This window comes from Vicugna pacos, unplaced genomic scaffold, assembly GCF_048564905.1.
Source record: "Vicugna pacos unplaced genomic scaffold, VicPac4 scaffold_20, whole genome shotgun sequence".
In the NCBI taxonomy this organism is placed as follows: Eukaryota; Metazoa; Chordata; class Mammalia; order Artiodactyla; family Camelidae; genus Vicugna; species Vicugna pacos.
In genome coordinates, this window is record NW_027328741.1 from 98536639 (window position 1) to 98555552 (window position 18914).

The window sequence follows — 18914 nt, forward strand, 5'->3', positions numbered from 1 at the left end:
GGGCAAGTCTGAAAGGACCTCGGAGCCTCTCCAGTAAGCTGAAGACAGGCAGATCTTCCACTTTCTGCCCTTTCAGGTTCTGGAAACTGACCCGTGAACTCAGGTCTTTGGGCAGCAGCAGTATCTCGAACTGACACAGCTTCCCGGACCAAAGACCTAAGCCAAGCTCCACAGAGGGCGGCAGCCCCTCCATCGCACTGATCCACCCACAGAACTCTGCCCGGTTACCTAGGATCCACCAGCCACAACAAGCCTCGCAGTACACACCAACATTCCACCTGGAATCCAACCGCTAACTGCCATCCCCAATGGCTGCTGCATCTTGTCAGTGCTGGGGGAGGGGCTGCATCCGACGAGAGGTTCCTAAGGTAAATGTGATTCTACCCACTAGCGTCCCATGGGCCTTTGTTCTTCCCTCTTTCCTTTTGTTCAGATCTGTATGCACTGTAGCAACGGAGGCAAGTGTGTCCATTTTCAGTTGAATGTTTCACACGTCTTTAAACTTTCTAACAGTTCACAGTACACAGAGACCCACTAAGGGAAACTCTTGTTCCTGTAATATGGGCACACCCGCAATACATAGCCGTCGGTTGATTTCTGCTGAAACACCCGCATTCACGGGACATCTATCCATTTGTTTCAAGGGGGCTGAAATTCCTAGGAATGATACAATCCCCAATGTGCACTTTACTGCCTGTCTCTTTTGATCTTAGTACACTTTTGCGGAGCTACTTTTCCTCGTTATAGGCTTGTGCCATTTCTTCTCGACGTAGTGTAGAATATGGCATTCATTCATCCTGTTGGAAGACTTGCAAGTCTATATCACGGACTAGGAATCCATTGGATTCCAAATCGGCATTTGGGTTAGGTCACGATATGCTCATATGAATCAATATTTACGAATATAAATGCACGCCTCTGATTTCCGAATACAGGTGTGCTGAGTACATTCAAGCCGCGATACTGGGTCGATGCGTACTGAATGATCCTTGACATCACCTTGAGTAATTTCTTTTGAATATTCATGTTACCCTACCCTTTTTGTGTTGTTTGTTTGTTTGATTCTTTCTTGGTCTGCTTCTCGTTTGCTTTGCAAACACGTCAGGCCATGCATCTCTCCGTTTGCTTCCAACAGAGAGTCATATAAGCTGACTCCCTTAAGAGAGTGCTTCCAATCCCCTATGATTTCCTGCTTCCCTCTCCCATCTTTAGGGTTTTGATGTCCTCCTTGCCTTCTTCTTGTTTCTTCTTTTCCACTCATGCTCTTCTTGCATTTCCAATAAGGGTTTTCTTCTTTCCATTTTATCTTGCTGCTTATCCCTTCAGGGGAGAATCCTCAACCTTTCTTTTAGGATAAGTTTCGAACTGCTGAATTCTTTTAAGATTTGCAGGTCTGTGGCATTCTCTAGCTCTGCTGTTATTAGAAATGGTGGTCATGTGGCATAGGCTACCCTAGATGGCAGCATTTTGCCATTCAAGCTATGGTCTATGTCCTGGCACTCCTCCCTGTCCTGCAATATTGCTGCTGAGATAGCAGCTGAAACCCCTCTGGAGGTTCTCTTGTGACTATGTTGCTTTCCTCCAGGCGCATTTTAAATCACTGGGATGCTCATGAACTTTGTTGATTTGGATCATACAGCTGCTGCTAAGTCTATTGGGATTCCACCTCTTTTGGACGCTGTGTACTTCCTGAATTCGCCTAGATGATTCTATCTTGGCTTTCAGCAAGTTTCAGTCTGATTTTTCTACACATAACTTTTCAAACATTGTTTGTTTCTTTATCTCTTGCTTTTCCATCTGGGACTCTTTCGAATTTTAGTCTTTCATGCCTTGTCTTCAACCAGGATTCAACAGCAATGTTTTCATTGGTTTGCACTTGCTTTCCTATGTGTGCTTCTGACCGAGGGATTTCTGTTCCCCTGTCTTCAAAGTCATTCACGCGTCCCTCTGCAATATCTCGTCTGCTTAGGACGGAATGTTAGCCCTGATATTTTCTCATCCACTGAGTTTTCTGATATTATTTGGCTCGTCTTTAGGCTTTCTCTTCCCCTTTTCTGGTATTCTGCCTTTTGTGATTCTGAGACACTGTTGTTCTTCAGTGTTTCCCTCACCTCCATTTTCAATACTTGCTCTGGAGAGCGTTTTGCAGTCTAGTTGTCTGAAAGCTTATCTTTAGGGCCTTCAATCCCTTTGGAACTGAAAATGGTACTTCCTTTTCCTTTTACTGTATTTCTTCATCTCTACTGGTCAGGTAATTTCAGGTATCTAATGTAGACTTCTAGGGCTTGGTTAAGTGAAAACTTTAGACACTTGGCTCTACACAATTGCATGGGATTTCTGTGAGGACAAATTTTCCTAGACATTGATGCCATGTCCTGTTCCTGTGTGTGTTGTCTGGTCTATCTCCAATTGCTGGTGTTGCCTTTGTTGTGATGAACCCCCCATACTATTTCGATTAGGATAACCTCATTTTGATTACGCTTATCTCACAAATCTGAAAGAGCACAGGACACTTCCTCTGGTGGAAATGGAGCTTCTAAAGGTTCTCAGCTCTGCATTCTACTCTCTGTTATTTTGGAGTGTTTCCAGAAGAGCAGAGTGTGAGTGCGCTTGTGCTTTGTAGTGCCACGGGAATGTCCCACTGAAACCAGTTCTTCCAAGAGCTTCTCTGTCTACAGAAACACCAGTGGAAGCATATCTATGGATGTCACACATCAGGGCCTGCTGGAATGATCCCGCAGCCCGAACTTGGTGTCCTCGCTGCCGAACCGTGCCGGTGCCATCCAAAATGTAGCATCCGCTTTTGAGAGATAAACTGAAGGAAATCCTTCCTCTTCTCACGCTGTGGTCTTGGACCACACTTCCTTGTCCTCTCATCCTTGTGGCACGGGTGCACGAAGCCAACCACAGAGCTGTTGCACATCCTGTGCCTCAAACCAAACCATAATCACAGCCCAGGTTATGAATGTAGCAGATCCTAAGGCTTTTCATTCTGAATTCAAACCCAAGGCCCCCTGGATCCCTCAGACCCGATGCACAATATCTCTGATTCAGCCCCACACATGCTCTATTGGCAAAATGCCAAATTGGTCTCTGGTCCTGCAGATGCACTGGGTGTGGCCATGGGACATATCGATAATTTCAACTGCGCGCGCCAGGCTGGTTGCTTGCTCATTGGGGCCACAGGTCGGTTTGCTCTCTTGATAGGACCCACCACATCCCACAACGCACTCCAGATCCCTGAGACTCAGCGTGTGCCACCATCCGTAGCCCTATCCCTCCCTGAACGCTGCCTCTGCTACCTCAAATTTGGCAGCTCGGAGCTTGGTCTCAGAATCAACTGTGGGGATATTTTGCACTGTATTCTTTGAGTTCTGTCAGCCAAGCATCTGCTGTGCACTCTTCTAACACTCAGCGCATCACCTTCAATCCCATGTCTGTTCTCCGCTTGTGGGTGTGCGTCCAAGTTAAAGAGAGTTTCACCTTTACTGCTCCATCAACAGGGCTCAGACCATGCACTGGTATCCATTCCCTGCTTTTCCTTCTCCTGCTTCCAGGTGTTCTGAGGCCTCATCCTGTCTTTGGAAGTAACAGACCTCTCTTCGGCAAGTGTCCTGTGCCAAGGGCTGGGTGAGTGGATGTTTCCATTGCTGTGTTCATGGGAGCGAGTGAGCGCAGGTTGCACTGCTTCTCTGTCAACTGGGCATCGATGAATCAACACTTTCCAGATACATTTCACAGAAATGTGATTTCTTTTTATCTCTTTGTTTCTATACAGCCGTGGTGGGAGGGATTGTCCGAAGACTCCAGTTTTGACATTGTGTTGATATCTCATTTGCAGTCTTTAAAAATTTAATAGAATTGATATAAATGTTTTGGGAGTTATACGAAAATGAAGTTAGTTTCTGAAACATACTAAATCGACCTAGAAGCCAGACTTGTCAATTTCGGTAACATTTTGTCAGCTCTAAGGAAAACATAGACAGATAGAATGCAAACTAGCAGTCCGAACTGTTAAAGGGGTCATGTCAGCTCTTTACTGTTGAAGCCTCCGAAACCAACAGGAACCATGAAATAACTAATGGAAACATGAAATAACCCCCAAGCTTGGATTCCCTTGTGCATGTGGTGCCCTTTACTCCCGATGACACCTACTGGTCAATGTTGGCATTTCAAGGTGTAACATCCCTCTCAAGGAAAATACAAGAGGAAACGAACTAAATATATACATTTAGCTTTGAATCCAAAGAACCTAGAGGCATTATAGCTATGAGAACCCTGCTGCAGCTATGCTAGGCTACTGAGAACCAGGTGTTCTTCTATCAGTGATGAGAACGCTTAATCATCCGATCATGTTGGGTAAAGCACTTGAATGCAACCAAGTCTGCACCCCCATGATAGATTGCCCCCGGGGGCTTGACTCAATTGAAAGACGGTCCACATAAGCTGTGTCTTTCATGTCATTGGCGACTTTTACAGTTCCGTTCACTATCTGACTTCTAATATTTACCTAGACTGTCTTGAAAAACGGAGGCCTAATACAGATTCAAGTTCAGTCAAAGATTCCCCTCACTTACCACACTCCCTTCACCCCAGAGAGGACATAATCCCAGCATTTGCTGAATCTAGCGGAAGGCCATCGTTTCTTTGTGGGAGCTAAGTATTCAATTCCTATCTATTTCATACGAGAGTATTTGACCTTTATGGGGTTCCCTGTTGTTCACAGAGGATGAAGCTAGAGGAACTCTGATTCTAGGAGGGGCTTGCTCTTCTCTTACTGGCTTCATTGCAGCTCAGGTACTGATCCCTCAAAATGGATGCCTGAGTGGAGGGGAGGGAAGAGCAAGTGCTTGATAGCTAGGCCCAAACCTGGGAAAAGGCTTACCTGGGCTTGGTGCACTTTGATCTGAATGGCTTGGAATTGCCCCTTGGGTCGTGTGGATTATCTGACCTCTTTCAAGAACATGAGCGTTTTTATCATCTCTGCCATCTCTTCTCTTTAGACGTCAGGGATCTTGGACCCGTTCTTGGAGCAGAGAATTGAGGAACTTCCTCCAGTCCACGGTGGCCCTCCGTAGGTTTCTGCTAGTATCTGCGAGGTTCAATATGTCTCATGAATGCCTTTCGAGCCTGCTATCCTCTACAGCTGTCTCCAGGCCAGTATTCTCTATTGTAGCAGAACATCTCTCATCAATGTGTTCGCATCTCTCCTCAATCCGTGCAGCCATGTTTTCGGCCAGCTTCTCTTCGTGTCTCCCATAAAGTCGACTTCAACAGGACTGGGCAAGTCTGAAAGGACCTCGGAGCCTCTCCAGTAAGCTGAAGACAGGCAGATCTTCCACTGTCTGCCCTTTCAGGTTCTGGAAACTGACCCGTGAACTCAGGTCTTAGGGCAGCAGCAGTATCTCGAACTGACACAGCTTCCCGGACCAAAGACCTAAGCCAAGCTCCACAGAGGGCGGCAGCCCCTCCATCGCACTGATCCACCCACAGAACTCTGCCCGGTTACCTAGGATCCACCAGCCACAACAAGCCTCGCGGTACACACCAACATTCCACCTGGAATCCAACCGCTAACTGCCATCCCCAATGGCTGCTGCATCTTGTCAGTGCTGGGGGAGGGGCTGCATCCGACGAGAGGTTCCTAAGGTAAAAGTGATTCTACCCACTAGCGTCCCATGGGCCTTTGTTCTTCCCTCTTTCCTTTTGTTCAGATCTGTATGCACTGTAGCAACGGAGGCAAGTGTGTCCATTTTCAGTTGAATGTTTCACACGTCTTTAAACTTTCTAACAGTTCACAGTACACAGAGACCCACTAAGGGAAACTCTTGTTCCTGTAATATGGGCACACCCGCAATACATAGCCGTCGGTTGATTTCTGCTGAAACACCCGCATTCACGGGACATCTATCCATTTGTTTCAAGGGGGCTGAAATTCCTAGGAATGATACAATCCCCAATGTGCACTTTACTGCCTGTCTCTTTTGATCTTAGTACACTTTTGCGGAGCTACTTTTCCTCGTTATAGGCTTGTGCCATTTCTTCTCGACGTAGTGTAGAATATGGCATTCATTCATCCTGTTGGAAGACTTGCAAGTCTATATCACGGACTAGGAATCCATTGGATTCCAAATCGGCATTTGGGTTAGGTCACGATATGCTCATATGAATCAATATTTACGAATATAAATGCACGCCTCTGATTTCCGAATACAGGTGTGCTGAGTACATTCAAGCCGCGATACTGGGTCGATGCGTACTGAATGATCCTTGACATCACCTTGAGTAATTTCTTTTGAATATTCATGTTACCCTACCCTTTTTGTGTTGTTTGTTTGTTTGATTCTTTCTTGGTCTGCTTCTCGTTTGCTTTGCAAACACGTCAGGCCATGCATCTCTCCGTTTGCTTCCAACAGAGAGTCATATAAGCTGACTCCCTTAAGAGAGTGCTTCCAATCCCCTATGATTTCCTGCTTCCCTCTCCCATCTTTAGGGTTTTGATGTCCTCCTTGCCTTCTTCTTGTTTCTTCTTTTCCACTCATGCTCTTCTTGCATTTCCAATAAGGGTTTTCTTCTTTCCATTTCATCTTGCTGCTTATCCCTTCAGGGGAGAATCCTCAACCTTTCTTTTAGGATAAGTTTCGAACTGCTGAATTCTTTTAAGATTTGCAGGTCTGTGGCATTCTCTAGCTCTGCTGTTATTAGAAATGGTGGTCATGTGGCATAGGCTACCCTAGATGGCAGCATTTTGCCATTCAAGCTATGGTCTATGTCCTGGCACTCCTCCCTGTCCTGCAATATTGCTGCTGAGATAGCAGCTGAAACCCCTCTGGAGGTTCTCTTGTGACTATGTTGCTTTCCTCCAGGCGCATTTTAAATCACTGGGATGCTCATGAACTTTGTTGATTTGGATCATACAGCTGCTGCTAAGTCTATTGGGATTCCACCTCTTTTGGACGCTGTGTACTTCCTGAATTCGCCTAGATGATTCTATCTTGGCTTTCAGCAAGTTTCAGTCTGATTTTTCTACACATAACTTTTCAAACATTGTTTGTTTCTTTATCTCTTGCTTTTCCATCTGGGACTCTTTCGAATTTTAGTCTTTCATGCCTTGTCTTCAACCAGGATTCAACAGCAATGTTTTCATTGGTTTGTACTTGCTTTCCTATGTGTGCTTCTGACCGAGGGATTTCTGTTCCCCTGTCTTCAAAGTCATTCACGCGTCCCTCTGCAATATCTCGTCTGCTTAGGACGGAATGTTAGCCCTGATATTTTCTCATCCACTGAGTTTTCTGATATTATTTGGCTCGTCTTTAGGCTTTCTCTTCCCCTTTTCTGGTATTCTGCCTTTTGTGATTCTGAGACACTGTTGTTCTTCAGTGTTTCCCTCACCTCCATTTTCAATACTTGCTCTGGAGAGCGTTTTGCAGTCTAGTTGTCTGAAAGCTTATCTTTAGGGCCTTCAATCTCTTTGGAACTGAAAATGGTACTTCCTTTTCCTTTTACTGTATTTCTTCATCTCTACTGGTCAGGTAATTTCAGGTATATAATGTAGACTTCTAGGGCTTGGTTAAGTGAAAACTTTAGACACTTGGCTCTACACAATTGCATGGGATTTCTGTGAGGACAAATTTTCCTAGACATTGATGCCATGTCCTGTTCCTGTGTGTGTTGTCTGGTCTATCTCCAATTGCTGGTGTTGCCTTTGTTGTGATGAACCCCCCATACTATTTCGATTATGATAACCTCATTTTGATTACGCTTATCTCACAAATCTGAAAGAGCACAGGACACTTCCTCTGGTGGAAATGGAGCTTCTAAAGGTTCTCAGCTCTGCATTCTAATCTCTGTTATTTTGGAGTGTTTCCAGAAGAGCAGAGTGTGAGTGCGCTTGTGCTTTGAAGTGCCACGGGAATGTCCCACTGAAACCAGTTCTTCCAAGAGCTTCTCTGTCTACAGAAACACCAGTGGAAGCATATCTATGGATGTCACACATCAGGGCCTGCTGGAATGATCCCACAGCCCGAACTTGGTGTCCTCGCTGCCGAACCGTGCCGGTGCCATCCAAAATGTAGCATCCGCTTTTGAGAGATAAACTGAAGGAAATCCTTCCTCTTCTCACGCTGTGGTCTTGGACCACACTTCCTTGTCCTCTCATCCTTGTGGAACGGGTTCACGAAGCCAACCACAGAGCTGTTGCACATCCGGTGCCTCAAACCAAACCATAATCACAGCCCAGGTTATGAATGTAGAAGATCCTAAGGCTTTTCATTCTGAATTCAAACCCAAGGCCCCCTGGATCCCTCAGACCCGATGCACAATATCTCTGATTCAGCCCCACACATGCTCTATTGGCAAAATGCCAAATTGGTCTCTGGTCCTGCAGATGCACTGGGTGTGGCCATGGGACATATCGATAATTTCAACTGCGCGCGCCAGGCTGGTTGCTTGCTCATTGGGGCCACAGGTCGGTTTGCTCTCTTGATAGGACCCACCACATCCCACAACGCACTCCAGATCCCTGAGACTCAGCGTGTGCCACCATCCGTAGCCCTATCCCTCCCTGAACGCTGCCTCTGCTACCTCAAATTTGGCAGCTCGGAGCTTGGTCTCAGAATCAACTGTGGGGATATTTTGCACTGTATTCTTTGAGTTCTGTCAGCCAAGCATCTGCTGTGCACTCTTCTAACACTCAGCGCATCACCTTCAATCCCATGTCTGTTCTCCGCTTGTGGGTGTGCGTCCAAGTTAAAGAGAGTTTCACCTTTACTGCTCCATCAACAGGGCTCAGACCATGCACTGGTATCCATTCCCTGCTTTTCCTTCTCCTGCTTCCAGGTGTTCTGAGGCCTCATCCTGTCTTTGGAAGTAACAGACCTCTCTTCGGCAAGTGTCCTGTGCCAAGGGCTGGTTGAGTGGATGTTTCCATTGCTGTGTTCATGGGAGCGAGTGAGCGCAGGTTGCACTGCTTCTCTGTCAACTGGGCATCGATGAATCAACACTTTCCAGATACATTTCACAGAAATGTGATTTCTTTTTATCTCTTTGTTTCTGTACAGCCGTGGTGGGAGGGGTTGTCCGAAGACTCCAGTTTTGACATTGTGTTGATATCTCATTTGCAGTCTTTAAAAATTTAATAGAATTGATATAAATGTTTTGGGAGTTATACGAAAATGAAGTTAGTTTCTGAAACATACTAAATCGACCTAGAAGCCAGACTTGTCAATTTCGGTAACATTTTGTCAGCTCTAAGGAAAACATAGACAGATAGAATGCAAACTAGCAGTCCGAACTGTTAAAGGGGTCATGTCAGCTCTTTACTGTTGAAGCCTCCGAAACCAACAGGAACCATGAAATAACTAATGGAAACATGAAATAACCCCCAAGCTTGGATTCCCTTGTGCATGTAGTGCCCTTTACTCCCGATGACACCTACTGGTCATTGTTGGCATTTCAAGGTGTAACATCCCTCTCAAGGAAAATACAAGAGGAAACGAACTAAATATATACATTTAGCTTTGAATCCAAAGAACCTAGAGGCATTATAGCTATGAGAACCCTGCTGCAGCTATGCTAGGCTACTGAGAACCAGGTGTTCTTCTATCAGTGATGAGAACGCTTAATCATCCGATCATGTTGGGTAAAGCACTTGAATGCAACCAAGTCTGCACCCCCATGATAGATTGCCCCCGGGGGCTTGACTCAATTGAAAGACGGTCCACATAAGCTGTGTCTTTCATGTCATTGGCGACTTTTACAGTTCCGTTCACTATCTGACTTCTAATATTTACCTAGACTGTCTTGAAAAACGGAGGCCTAATACAGATTCAAGTTCAGTCAAAGATTCCCCTCACTTACCACACTCCCTTCACCCCAGAGAGGACATAATCCCAGCATTTGCTGAATCTAGCGGAAGGCCATCGTTTCTTTGTGGGAGCTAAGTATTCAATTCCTATCTATTTCATATGAGAGTATTTGACCTTTATGGGGTTCCCTGTTGTTCACAGAGGATGAAGCTAGAGGAACTCTGATTCTAGGAGGGGCTTGCTCTTCTCTTACTGGCTTCATTGCAGCTCAGGTACTGATCCCTCAAAATGGATGCCTGAGTGGAGGGGAGGGAAGAGCAAGTGCTTGATAGCTAGGCCCAAACCTGGGAAAAGGCTTACCTGGGCTTGGTGCACTTTGATCTGAATGGCTTGGAATTGCCCCTTTGGTCGTGTGGATTATCTGACCTCTTTCAAGAACATGAGCGTTTTTATCATCTCTGCCATCTCTTCTCTTTAGACGTCAGGGATCTTGGACCCGTTCTTGGAGCAGAGAATTGAGGAACTTCCTCCAGTCCACGGTGGCCCTCCGTAGGTTTCTGCTAGTATCAGCGAGGTTCAATATGTCTCATGAATGCCTTTCGAGCCTGCTATCCTCTACAGCTGTCTCCAGGCCAGTATTCTCTATTGTAGCAGAACATCTGTCATCAATGTGTTCGCATCTCTCCTCAATCCGTGCAGCCATGTTTTCGGCCAGCTTCTCTTCGTGTCTCCCATAAAGTCGACTTCAACAGGACTGGGCAAGTCTGAAAGGACCTCGGAGCCTCTCCAGTAAGCTGAAGACAGGCAGATCTTCCACTGTCTGCCCTTTCAGGTTCTGGAAACTGACCCGTGAACTCAGGTCTTTGGGCAGCAGCAGTATCTCGAACTGACACAGCTTCCCGGACCAAAGACCTAAGCCAAGCTCCACAGAGGGCGGCAGCCCCTCCATCGCACTGATCCACCCACAGAACTCTGCCCGGTTACCTAGGATCCACCAGCCACAACAAGCCTCGCGGTACACACCAACATTCCACCTGGAATCCAACCGCTAACTGCCATCCCCAATGGCTGCTGCATCTTGTCAGTGCTGGGGGAGGGGCTGCATCCGACGAGAGGTTCCTAAGGTAAATGTGATTCTACCCACTAGCGTCCCATGGGCCTTTGTTCTTCCCTCTTTCCTTTTGTTCAGATCTGTATGCACTGTAGCAACGGAGGGAAGTGTGTCCATTTTCAGTTGAATGTTTCACACGTCTTTAAACTTTCTAACAGTTCACAGTACACAGAGACCCACTAAGGGAAACTCTTGTTCCTGTAATATGGGCACACCCGCAATACATAGCCGTCGGTTGATTTCTGCTGAAACACCCGCATTCACGGGACATCTATCCATTTGTTTCAAGGGGGCTGAAATTCCTAGGAATGATACAATCCCCAGTGTGCACTTTACTGCCTGTCTCTTTTGATCTTAGAACACTTTTGTGGAGCTACTTTTCCTTGTTATAGGCTTGTGCCATTTCTTCTCGACGTAGTGTAGAATATGGCATTCATTCATCCTGTTGGAAGACTTGCAAGTCTATATCACGGACTAGGAATCCATTGGATTCCAAATCGGCATTTGGGTTAGGTCACGATATGCTCATATGAATCAATATTTACAAATATAAATGCACGCCTCTGATTTCCGAATACAGGTGTGCTGAGTACATTCAAGCCGCGATACTGGGTCGATGCGTACTGAATGATCCTTGACATCACCTTGAGTAATTTCTTTTGAATATTCATGTTACCCTACCCTTTTTGTGTTGTTTGTTTGTTTGATTCTTTCTTGGTCTGCTTCTCGTTTGCTTTGCAAACACGTCAGGCCATGCATCTCTCCGTTTGCTTCCAACAGAGAGTCATATAAGCTGACTCCCTTAAGAGAGTGCTTCCAATCCCCTATGATTTCCTGCTTCCCTCTCCCATCTTTAGGGTTTTGATGTCCTCCTTGCCTTCTTCTTGTTTCTTCTTTTCCACTCATGCTCTTCTTGCATTTCCAATAAGGGTTTTCTTCTTTCCATTTCATCTTGCTGCTTATCCCTTCAGGGGAGAATCCTCAACCTTTCTTTTAGGATAAGTTTCGAACTGCTGAATTCTTTTAAGATTTGCAGGTCTGTGGCATTCTCTAGCTCTGCTGTTATTAGAAATGGTGGTCATGTGGCATAGGCTACCCTAGATGGCAGCATTTTGCCATTCAAGCTATGGTCTATGTCCTGGCACTCCTCCCTGTCCTGCAATATTGCTGCTGAGATAGCAGCTGAAACCCCTCTGGAGGTTCTCTTGTGACTATGTTGCTTTCCTCCAGGCGCATTTTAAATCACTGGGATGCTCATGAACTTTGTTGATTTGGATCATACAGCTGCTGCTAAGTCTATTGGGATTCCACCTCTTTTGGACGCTGTGTACTTCCTGAATTCGCCTAGATGATTCTATCTTGGCTTTCAGCAAGTTTCAGTCTGATTTTTCTACACATAACTTTTCAAACATTGTTTGTTTCTTTATCTCTTGCTTTTCCATCTGGGACTCTTTCGAATTTTAGTCTTTCATGCCTTGTCTTCAACCAGGATTCAACAGCAATGTTTTCATTGGTTTGTACTTGCTTTCCTATGTGTGCTTCTGACCGAGGGATTTCTGTTCCCCTGTCTTCAAAGTCATTCACGCGTCCCTCTGCAATATCTCGTCTGCTTAGGACGGAATGTTAGCCCTGATATTTTCTCATCCACTGAGTTTTCTGATATTATTTGGCTCGTCTTTAGGCTTTCTCTTCCCCTTTTCTGGTATTCTGCCTTTTGTGATTCTGAGACACTGTTGTTCTTCAGTGTTTCCCTCACCTCCATTTTCAATACTTGCTCTGGAGAGCGTTTTGCAGTCTAGTTGTCTGAAAGCTTATCTTTAGGGCCTTCAATCTCTTTGGAACTGAAAATGGTACTTCCTTTTCCTTTTACTGTATTTCTTCATCTCTACTGGTCAGGTAATTTCAGGTATCTAATGTAGACTTCTAGGGCTTGGTTAAGTGAAAACTTTAGACACTTGGCTCTACACAATTGCATGGGATTTCTGTGAGGACAAATTTTCCTAGACATTGATGCCATGTCCTGTTCCTGTGTGTGTTGCCTGGTCTATCTCCAATTGCTGGTGTTGCCTTTGTTGTGATGAACCCCCCATACTATTTCGATTAGGATAACCTCATTTTGATTACGCTTATCTCACAAATCTGAAAGAGCACAGGACACATCCTCTGGTGGAAATGGAGCTTCTAAAGGTTCTCAGCTCTGCATTCTACTCTCTGTTATTTTGGAGTGTTTCCAGAAGAGCAGAGTGTGAGTGCGCTTGTGCTTTGTAGTGCCACGGGAATGTCCCACTGAAACCAGTTCTTCCAAGAGCTTCTCTGTCTACAGAAACACCAGTGGAAGCATATCTATGGATGTCACACATCAGGGCCTGCTGGAATGATCCCACAGCCCGAACTTGGTGTCCTCGCTGCCGAACCGTGCCGGTGCCATCCAAAATGTAGCATCCGCTTTTGAGAGATAAACTGAAGGAAATCCTTCCTCTTCTCACGCTGTGGTCTTGGACCACACTTCCTTGTCCTCTCATCCTTGTGGCACGGGTGCACGAAGACAACCACAGAGCTGTTGCACATCCTGTGCCTCAAACCAAACCATAATCACAGCCCAGGTTATGAATGTAGCAGATCCTAAGGCTTTTCATTCTGAATTCAAACCCAAGGCCCCCTGGATCCCTCAGACCCGATGCACAATATCTCTGATTCAGCCCCACACATGCACTATTGGCAAAATGCCAAATTGGTCTCTGGTCCTGCAGATGCACTGGGTGTGGCCATGGGACATATCGATAATTTCAACTGCGCGCGCCAGGGTGGTTGCTTGCTCATTGGGGTCCCAGGTCGGTTTGCTCTCTAGATAGGACCCACCACATCCCACAACGCACTCCGGATCCCTGAGACTCAGCGTGTGCCACCATCCGTAGCCCTATCCCTCCCTGAACGCTGCCTCTGCTACCTCAAATTTGGCAGCTCGGAGCTTGGTCTCAGAATCAACTGTGGGGATATTTTGCACTGGATTCTTTGAGATCTGTCAGCCAAGCATCTGCTGTGCACTCTTCTAACACTCAGCACATCACCTTCAATCCCATGTCTCCTGTCCGCTTGAGAGTGTGCGTCCAAGTTAAACAGAGTTTCACCTTTACTGCTCCATCAACAGGGCTCAGACCATGCACTGGTATCCATTCCCTGCTTTTCCTTCTCCTGCTTCCAGGTGTTCTGAGGCCTCATCCTGTCTTTGGAAGTAACAGACCTCTCTTCGGCAAGTGTCCTGTGCCAAGGGCTGGGTGAGTGGATGTTTCCATTGCTGTGTTCATGGGAGCGAGTGAGCGCAGGTTGCACTGCTTCTCTGTCAACTGGGCATCGATGAATCAACACTTTCCAGATACATTTCACAGAAATGTGATTTCTTTTTATCTCTTTGTTTCTATACAGCCGTGGTGGGAGGGATTGTCCGAAGACTCCAGTTTTGACATTGTGTTGATATCTCATTTGCAGTCTTTAAAAATTTAATAGAATAGATATAAATGTTTTGGGAGTTATACGAAAATGAAGTTAGTTTCTGAAACATACTAAATCGACCTAGAAGCCAGACTTGTCAATTTCGGTAACATTTTGTCAGCTCTAAGGAAAACATAGACAGATAGAATGCAAACTAGCAGTCCGAACTGTTAAAGGGGTCATGTCAGCTCTTTACTGTTGAAGCCTCCGAAACCAACAGGAACCATGAAATAACTAATGGAAACATGAAATAACCCCCAAGCTTGGATTCCCTTGTGCATGTGGTGCCCTTTACTCCCGATGACACCTACTGGTCAATGTTGGCATTTCAAGGTGTAACATCCCTCTCAAGGAAAATACAAGAGGAAATGAACTAAATATATACATTTAGCTTTGAATCCAAAGAACCTAGAGGCATTATAGCTATGAGAACCCTGCTGCAGCTATGCTAGGCTACTGAGAACCAGGTGTTCTTCTATCAGTGATGAGAACGCTTAATCATCCGATCATGTTGGGTAAAGCACTTGAATGCAACCAAGTCTGCACCCCCATGATAGATTGCCCCCGGGGGCTTGACTCAATTGAAAGACGGTCCACATAAGCTGTGTCTTTCATGTCATTGGCGACTTTTACAGTTCCGTTCACTTTCTGACTTGTACTATTTACCTATACTGTCTGGAAAAACTGAGGCCTTATACAGATTCAAGTTCAGTCAAAGATTCCCCTCACTTACCACACTCCCTTCACCCCAGGGAAGACATAAACACAACATTTGCTGAATCTAGCGGAAGGACATCGTTTCTAGGTGTGAGCTAAGTATTCAATTCCTATCTAGTTCAGCTGAGACTATTTGACTTTAAAGAGTTCAGTGTTTTTCACAGAGTGTGAAGCGGGAGGAAATCTGATTCTTGGAGGGGCGTGCTCCTCTCATAACGGCTTCATTGCAGCTCAGGTACTGATCCTTCAAAATGGATGCCTGAGTGGGTGGGAGGGAAGGGCAAGTGCTTGCTAGCTAGGCCCAAACCTGGGAAAAGGTTTACCTGGGCTTGGTGAATTCTGGTCTGAGTCGCTTGGGAAGGCCCATTTTGACGTGTGGATTCTCACGACCAAGAACAGGAGCGTTTTGATCATCTCTGCCATCTCTTCTCTTGCCGACGTCAGGGACCTTGGACCCGTTATTGGAGAAGAGAACTGAGGAACTTCCTCAATTCACGTTGGCACTCCATATGTTTCTGCCTGTATCAGTGAGTTTCAATATGTCTCATGAATGTCTTTTGAGCCTGGTATCCTCTACAGCTGTCTCCACGCCAGTATTCTCCATTGTAGCAGAACATCTCTCATCCATGTGTTCGCATCTCTCCTCAATCCGTGCAGCCAGCTTATCGGCCAGCTTCTCTTCGTGTCTCCCCTAAAGTCGACTTCACCAGGACTGGGCAAGTCTGAAAGTACCTCGGAGCCTGACCAGTAAGCTGATGACAGGCAGATCTTCCACTCTCTGCCCTTTCAGGTTCTGGAAACTGACCTGTGACCTCAGGTCTTTGGGCAGCAGCAGTATCTCGAACTTACACAGCTTCCCGGACCAAACACCTAAGCCAAGCTCCACAGAGGGCGGCAGCCCCTCCATCACACTGATCCACCCACAGAACTCTGCCCGGTTACCTAGGATCCAACAGCCACAACAAGCCTCACGGTAAACACCAACATTCCACCTGGAATCCAACCGCTAACTGCCATCCCCAATGGCTGCTGCATCTTGTCAGTGTTGGGGGAGGGGCTGCATCCGACGAGAGGTTCCTAAGGTAAATGTGATTCTACCCACTAGCGTCCCATGGGCCTTTCTTCTTCCCTCTTTCCTTTTGTTCAGAGCTCTATGCACCGTACCAATGGAGGGAAGTGTGTCCCTTTTCAGTTGATGGTTTCACACGTCTTTAAACTTTCTAACAGTTCACAGTACACAGGGACCCACTAAAGGAGACTTATGTTCCTATAAGATCCGTACACCCGGAATACATATGCGTCGCCTGATTTCTGCTGAAACACCCACACTCTCAGGACATGGATCCATTGGATTCATGGGGGCTGAAATTCCAAGAAATGAAACCAACCCCAATGTGCACTTTGCTGTCGATCTCTTTTGCACTTAGTACACTTTGGCAGAGCTACTTGCCTTTGTTATCGGCTTCTTACATTTCTTCTCTACGTAGCCTAGAATATGGCATTCCTTCATCCTGTTGGAAGACATACAAGTCTACATCACGGACTAGGAAACCATTTGATTCCAAATCGGCATTAGTGTTAGGTCACGATATGCTCTTATGAATCAAAATTTACGAATATGAATGCACGCTTCTGATTTCCGAATACAAGTGTGCTGAGTACATGCAAGCCACGATACTGGGTCGATGCGTTCTGAATGACCCTTGACCTCACCTTGAGTATTTTCTTTTGAATAATCATGGTTCCCTTTGTATATGTCAGCCAACCATACCATTTTGGTGCTTGTTTGTTGGTTTGATTCTTTGTTGGTCTTCTTCTCGCTTGTTTTGCAAACACGTCAGGCCATGCATCTCTCCTTTCGCTTCAAACAGAGTCAAATAAGCTGATTCACTTAAGAGAGTGCTTCCAATCACCTATGGTTTCCTGCTTCCCTCTCCCATCTTTAGGGTTTTGATGTCCTCCTTAAGTTCTTCTTCTTTCTTCTCTGCCACACATGCTCTTCTTGCATTTCCAATAATGGTTTCTTCTTTCCATTCCATCTTGCTGCTTTTCTATTCAGGGGAGTTTTCTCAACCTTTCTTTTAGAAAAACTTTTGAACTGCTGAATTCTTTTAAGATTTGCCGGTCTGTAGAATTCTCTAGCTCTGCCGTTATTTGAAATGGTGTTCATGTGGCATAGGCTACCCTAGGTGGCAGCATTTGGCCATTCAGGATATGGTCTGTGTCCTGGCACTCCTCCCTGTCCTGCAATATTGCTGCCGAGATATCAGCTGAAACCCCTCTGGAGGTTTCCTTGTGACTATGTTGTTTCCTCCAGGTGCATTTTAAATCACTCGGATATTCGTGAACTTTGTTGATTTGAATCATACAGCTGCTGGTAGGTCTATTGGGATTCCACCTCCTTCGGATGCTGTGTAATTCCTGAATTCGCATAGATGATTCTTTCTTGGCTTTCAGCAAGTTTCAGTCTGATTTTTCTACAGATAAATTTTCAGACACTTTTTGTTTCTTTATCCCTTGCTTTTCCATCTGGGACTCATGATTTCTATTCTTTCATGCCCTGTCTTAACCCAGGGTTCAACTGCAATGTTTTCATTTGTTTGCACTTGCTTTCCTATGTCTGCTTCTGACCGAGGTTTTTCTCTTCCCCTGTCTTCACAGTCATTCACGCGTCCCTCTGCATTATCTAGTCTGCTAAGGACTGAATTTTAGCCCTGATATTATGACAACCATTGAGTTTCCTGATAATTTTGGCTCGTGTTGAGACTTTCTCTTCCCCTTTTCTGGTATTCTGCCTTTTGTGATTCTGAGACACTGGTGTTCTTCAGTGTTTTCCTGACCTTCATTTTCAACACTTGTTCTGGATAGCGTTTTGCAGACTAGTTGTTTGAAAGCTTATCTTTTGCGCCTTCAATATCTTTGGAACTGAAAATGGTACTTCCTGTTTCTTTTACTGTTCTTCTTCATCTCTACTGGTCAGGTAATATCAGGTATCTAATGTAGACTTCTAGGGCTTTGTTAATTGAAAAATTTAGACTCTTGTCTCTACGCAATTCCATGGGATTTCTGTGAGGACAATTTCTCCTAGGCATTGATGCCATAACCTGTACCTGTGTGTGTTGTTTGGTATATCTCCAATTGCTGGTGTTGCATTAGTTGTGATGAACAACCCATTCTATTTCGATTAGCATAACTTCATTTTGATTATACTTATCTCACACTTCTGAAAGTGCACAGGACACTTCCTCTTGTGGAAATGAAGCTTCTAAAAGTTCTCAGCTCTGCATTCTTCTCTATGTCATTTTGGAGTGTTTCCAAAACAGCAAACTGAGAGTGCTCTTCTGCTTTTTATTACCACGGGAATGTCCTAATGAAATCAGTTCTTTCCAGAGCTTCTCTGTCTACAGAAACACCAGTGGAAGCATATCTATGGATGTCACATATCAGGGCCTGCTGGAATGATCCCGCAGACCTTCCTTGTTGTCCTAGGTGCCGTACCGTGCCGGTGCCATCCAAAATGTAGCATCCGCTTTTGGGAGATAGTGCTGAAGGGAATGCTTCCTCTTCTCGCGCTGTGGACTTGGACCACTCTCCCTTGTCCTCTCATCCTTGTGGCACGGGTGCACGAAGGCAACCACAGAGTTGTTGCGCATCCTGTGACTCAAACCAAATCATAATCCCAGCCCAGGTTATGAATGTAGCATATCCTAAGGCTTTTCATTCTGATTTCAAATTCAAGGCCCCCTGGATCCCTCAGACCAGATGCACGATATCTCTGATTCAGCCCCACA

General features: G+C 45.6%; 2 long non-coding RNA genes across 2 annotated transcripts; both read left to right on the forward strand.

Moving 5' to 3' along the window:
• The first annotated feature begins 242 nt into the window (after positions 1 to 242).
• Positions 243 to 5174, forward strand: LOC140693813 (uncharacterized). Its single transcript, XR_012069518.1, has 3 exons — positions 243 to 368; positions 3558 to 3630; positions 5004 to 5174. It is a non-coding gene; the product is annotated as an uncharacterized lncRNA (long non-coding RNA).
• Positions 5175 to 10764: 5590 nt separating this feature from the next.
• On the forward strand, positions 10765 to 15727 carry LOC140693808 (uncharacterized). Its single transcript, XR_012069513.1, has 3 exons — positions 10765 to 10930; positions 14120 to 14192; positions 15568 to 15727. It is a non-coding gene; the product is annotated as an uncharacterized lncRNA (long non-coding RNA).
• Positions 15728 to 18914: the final 3187 nt, after the last annotated feature.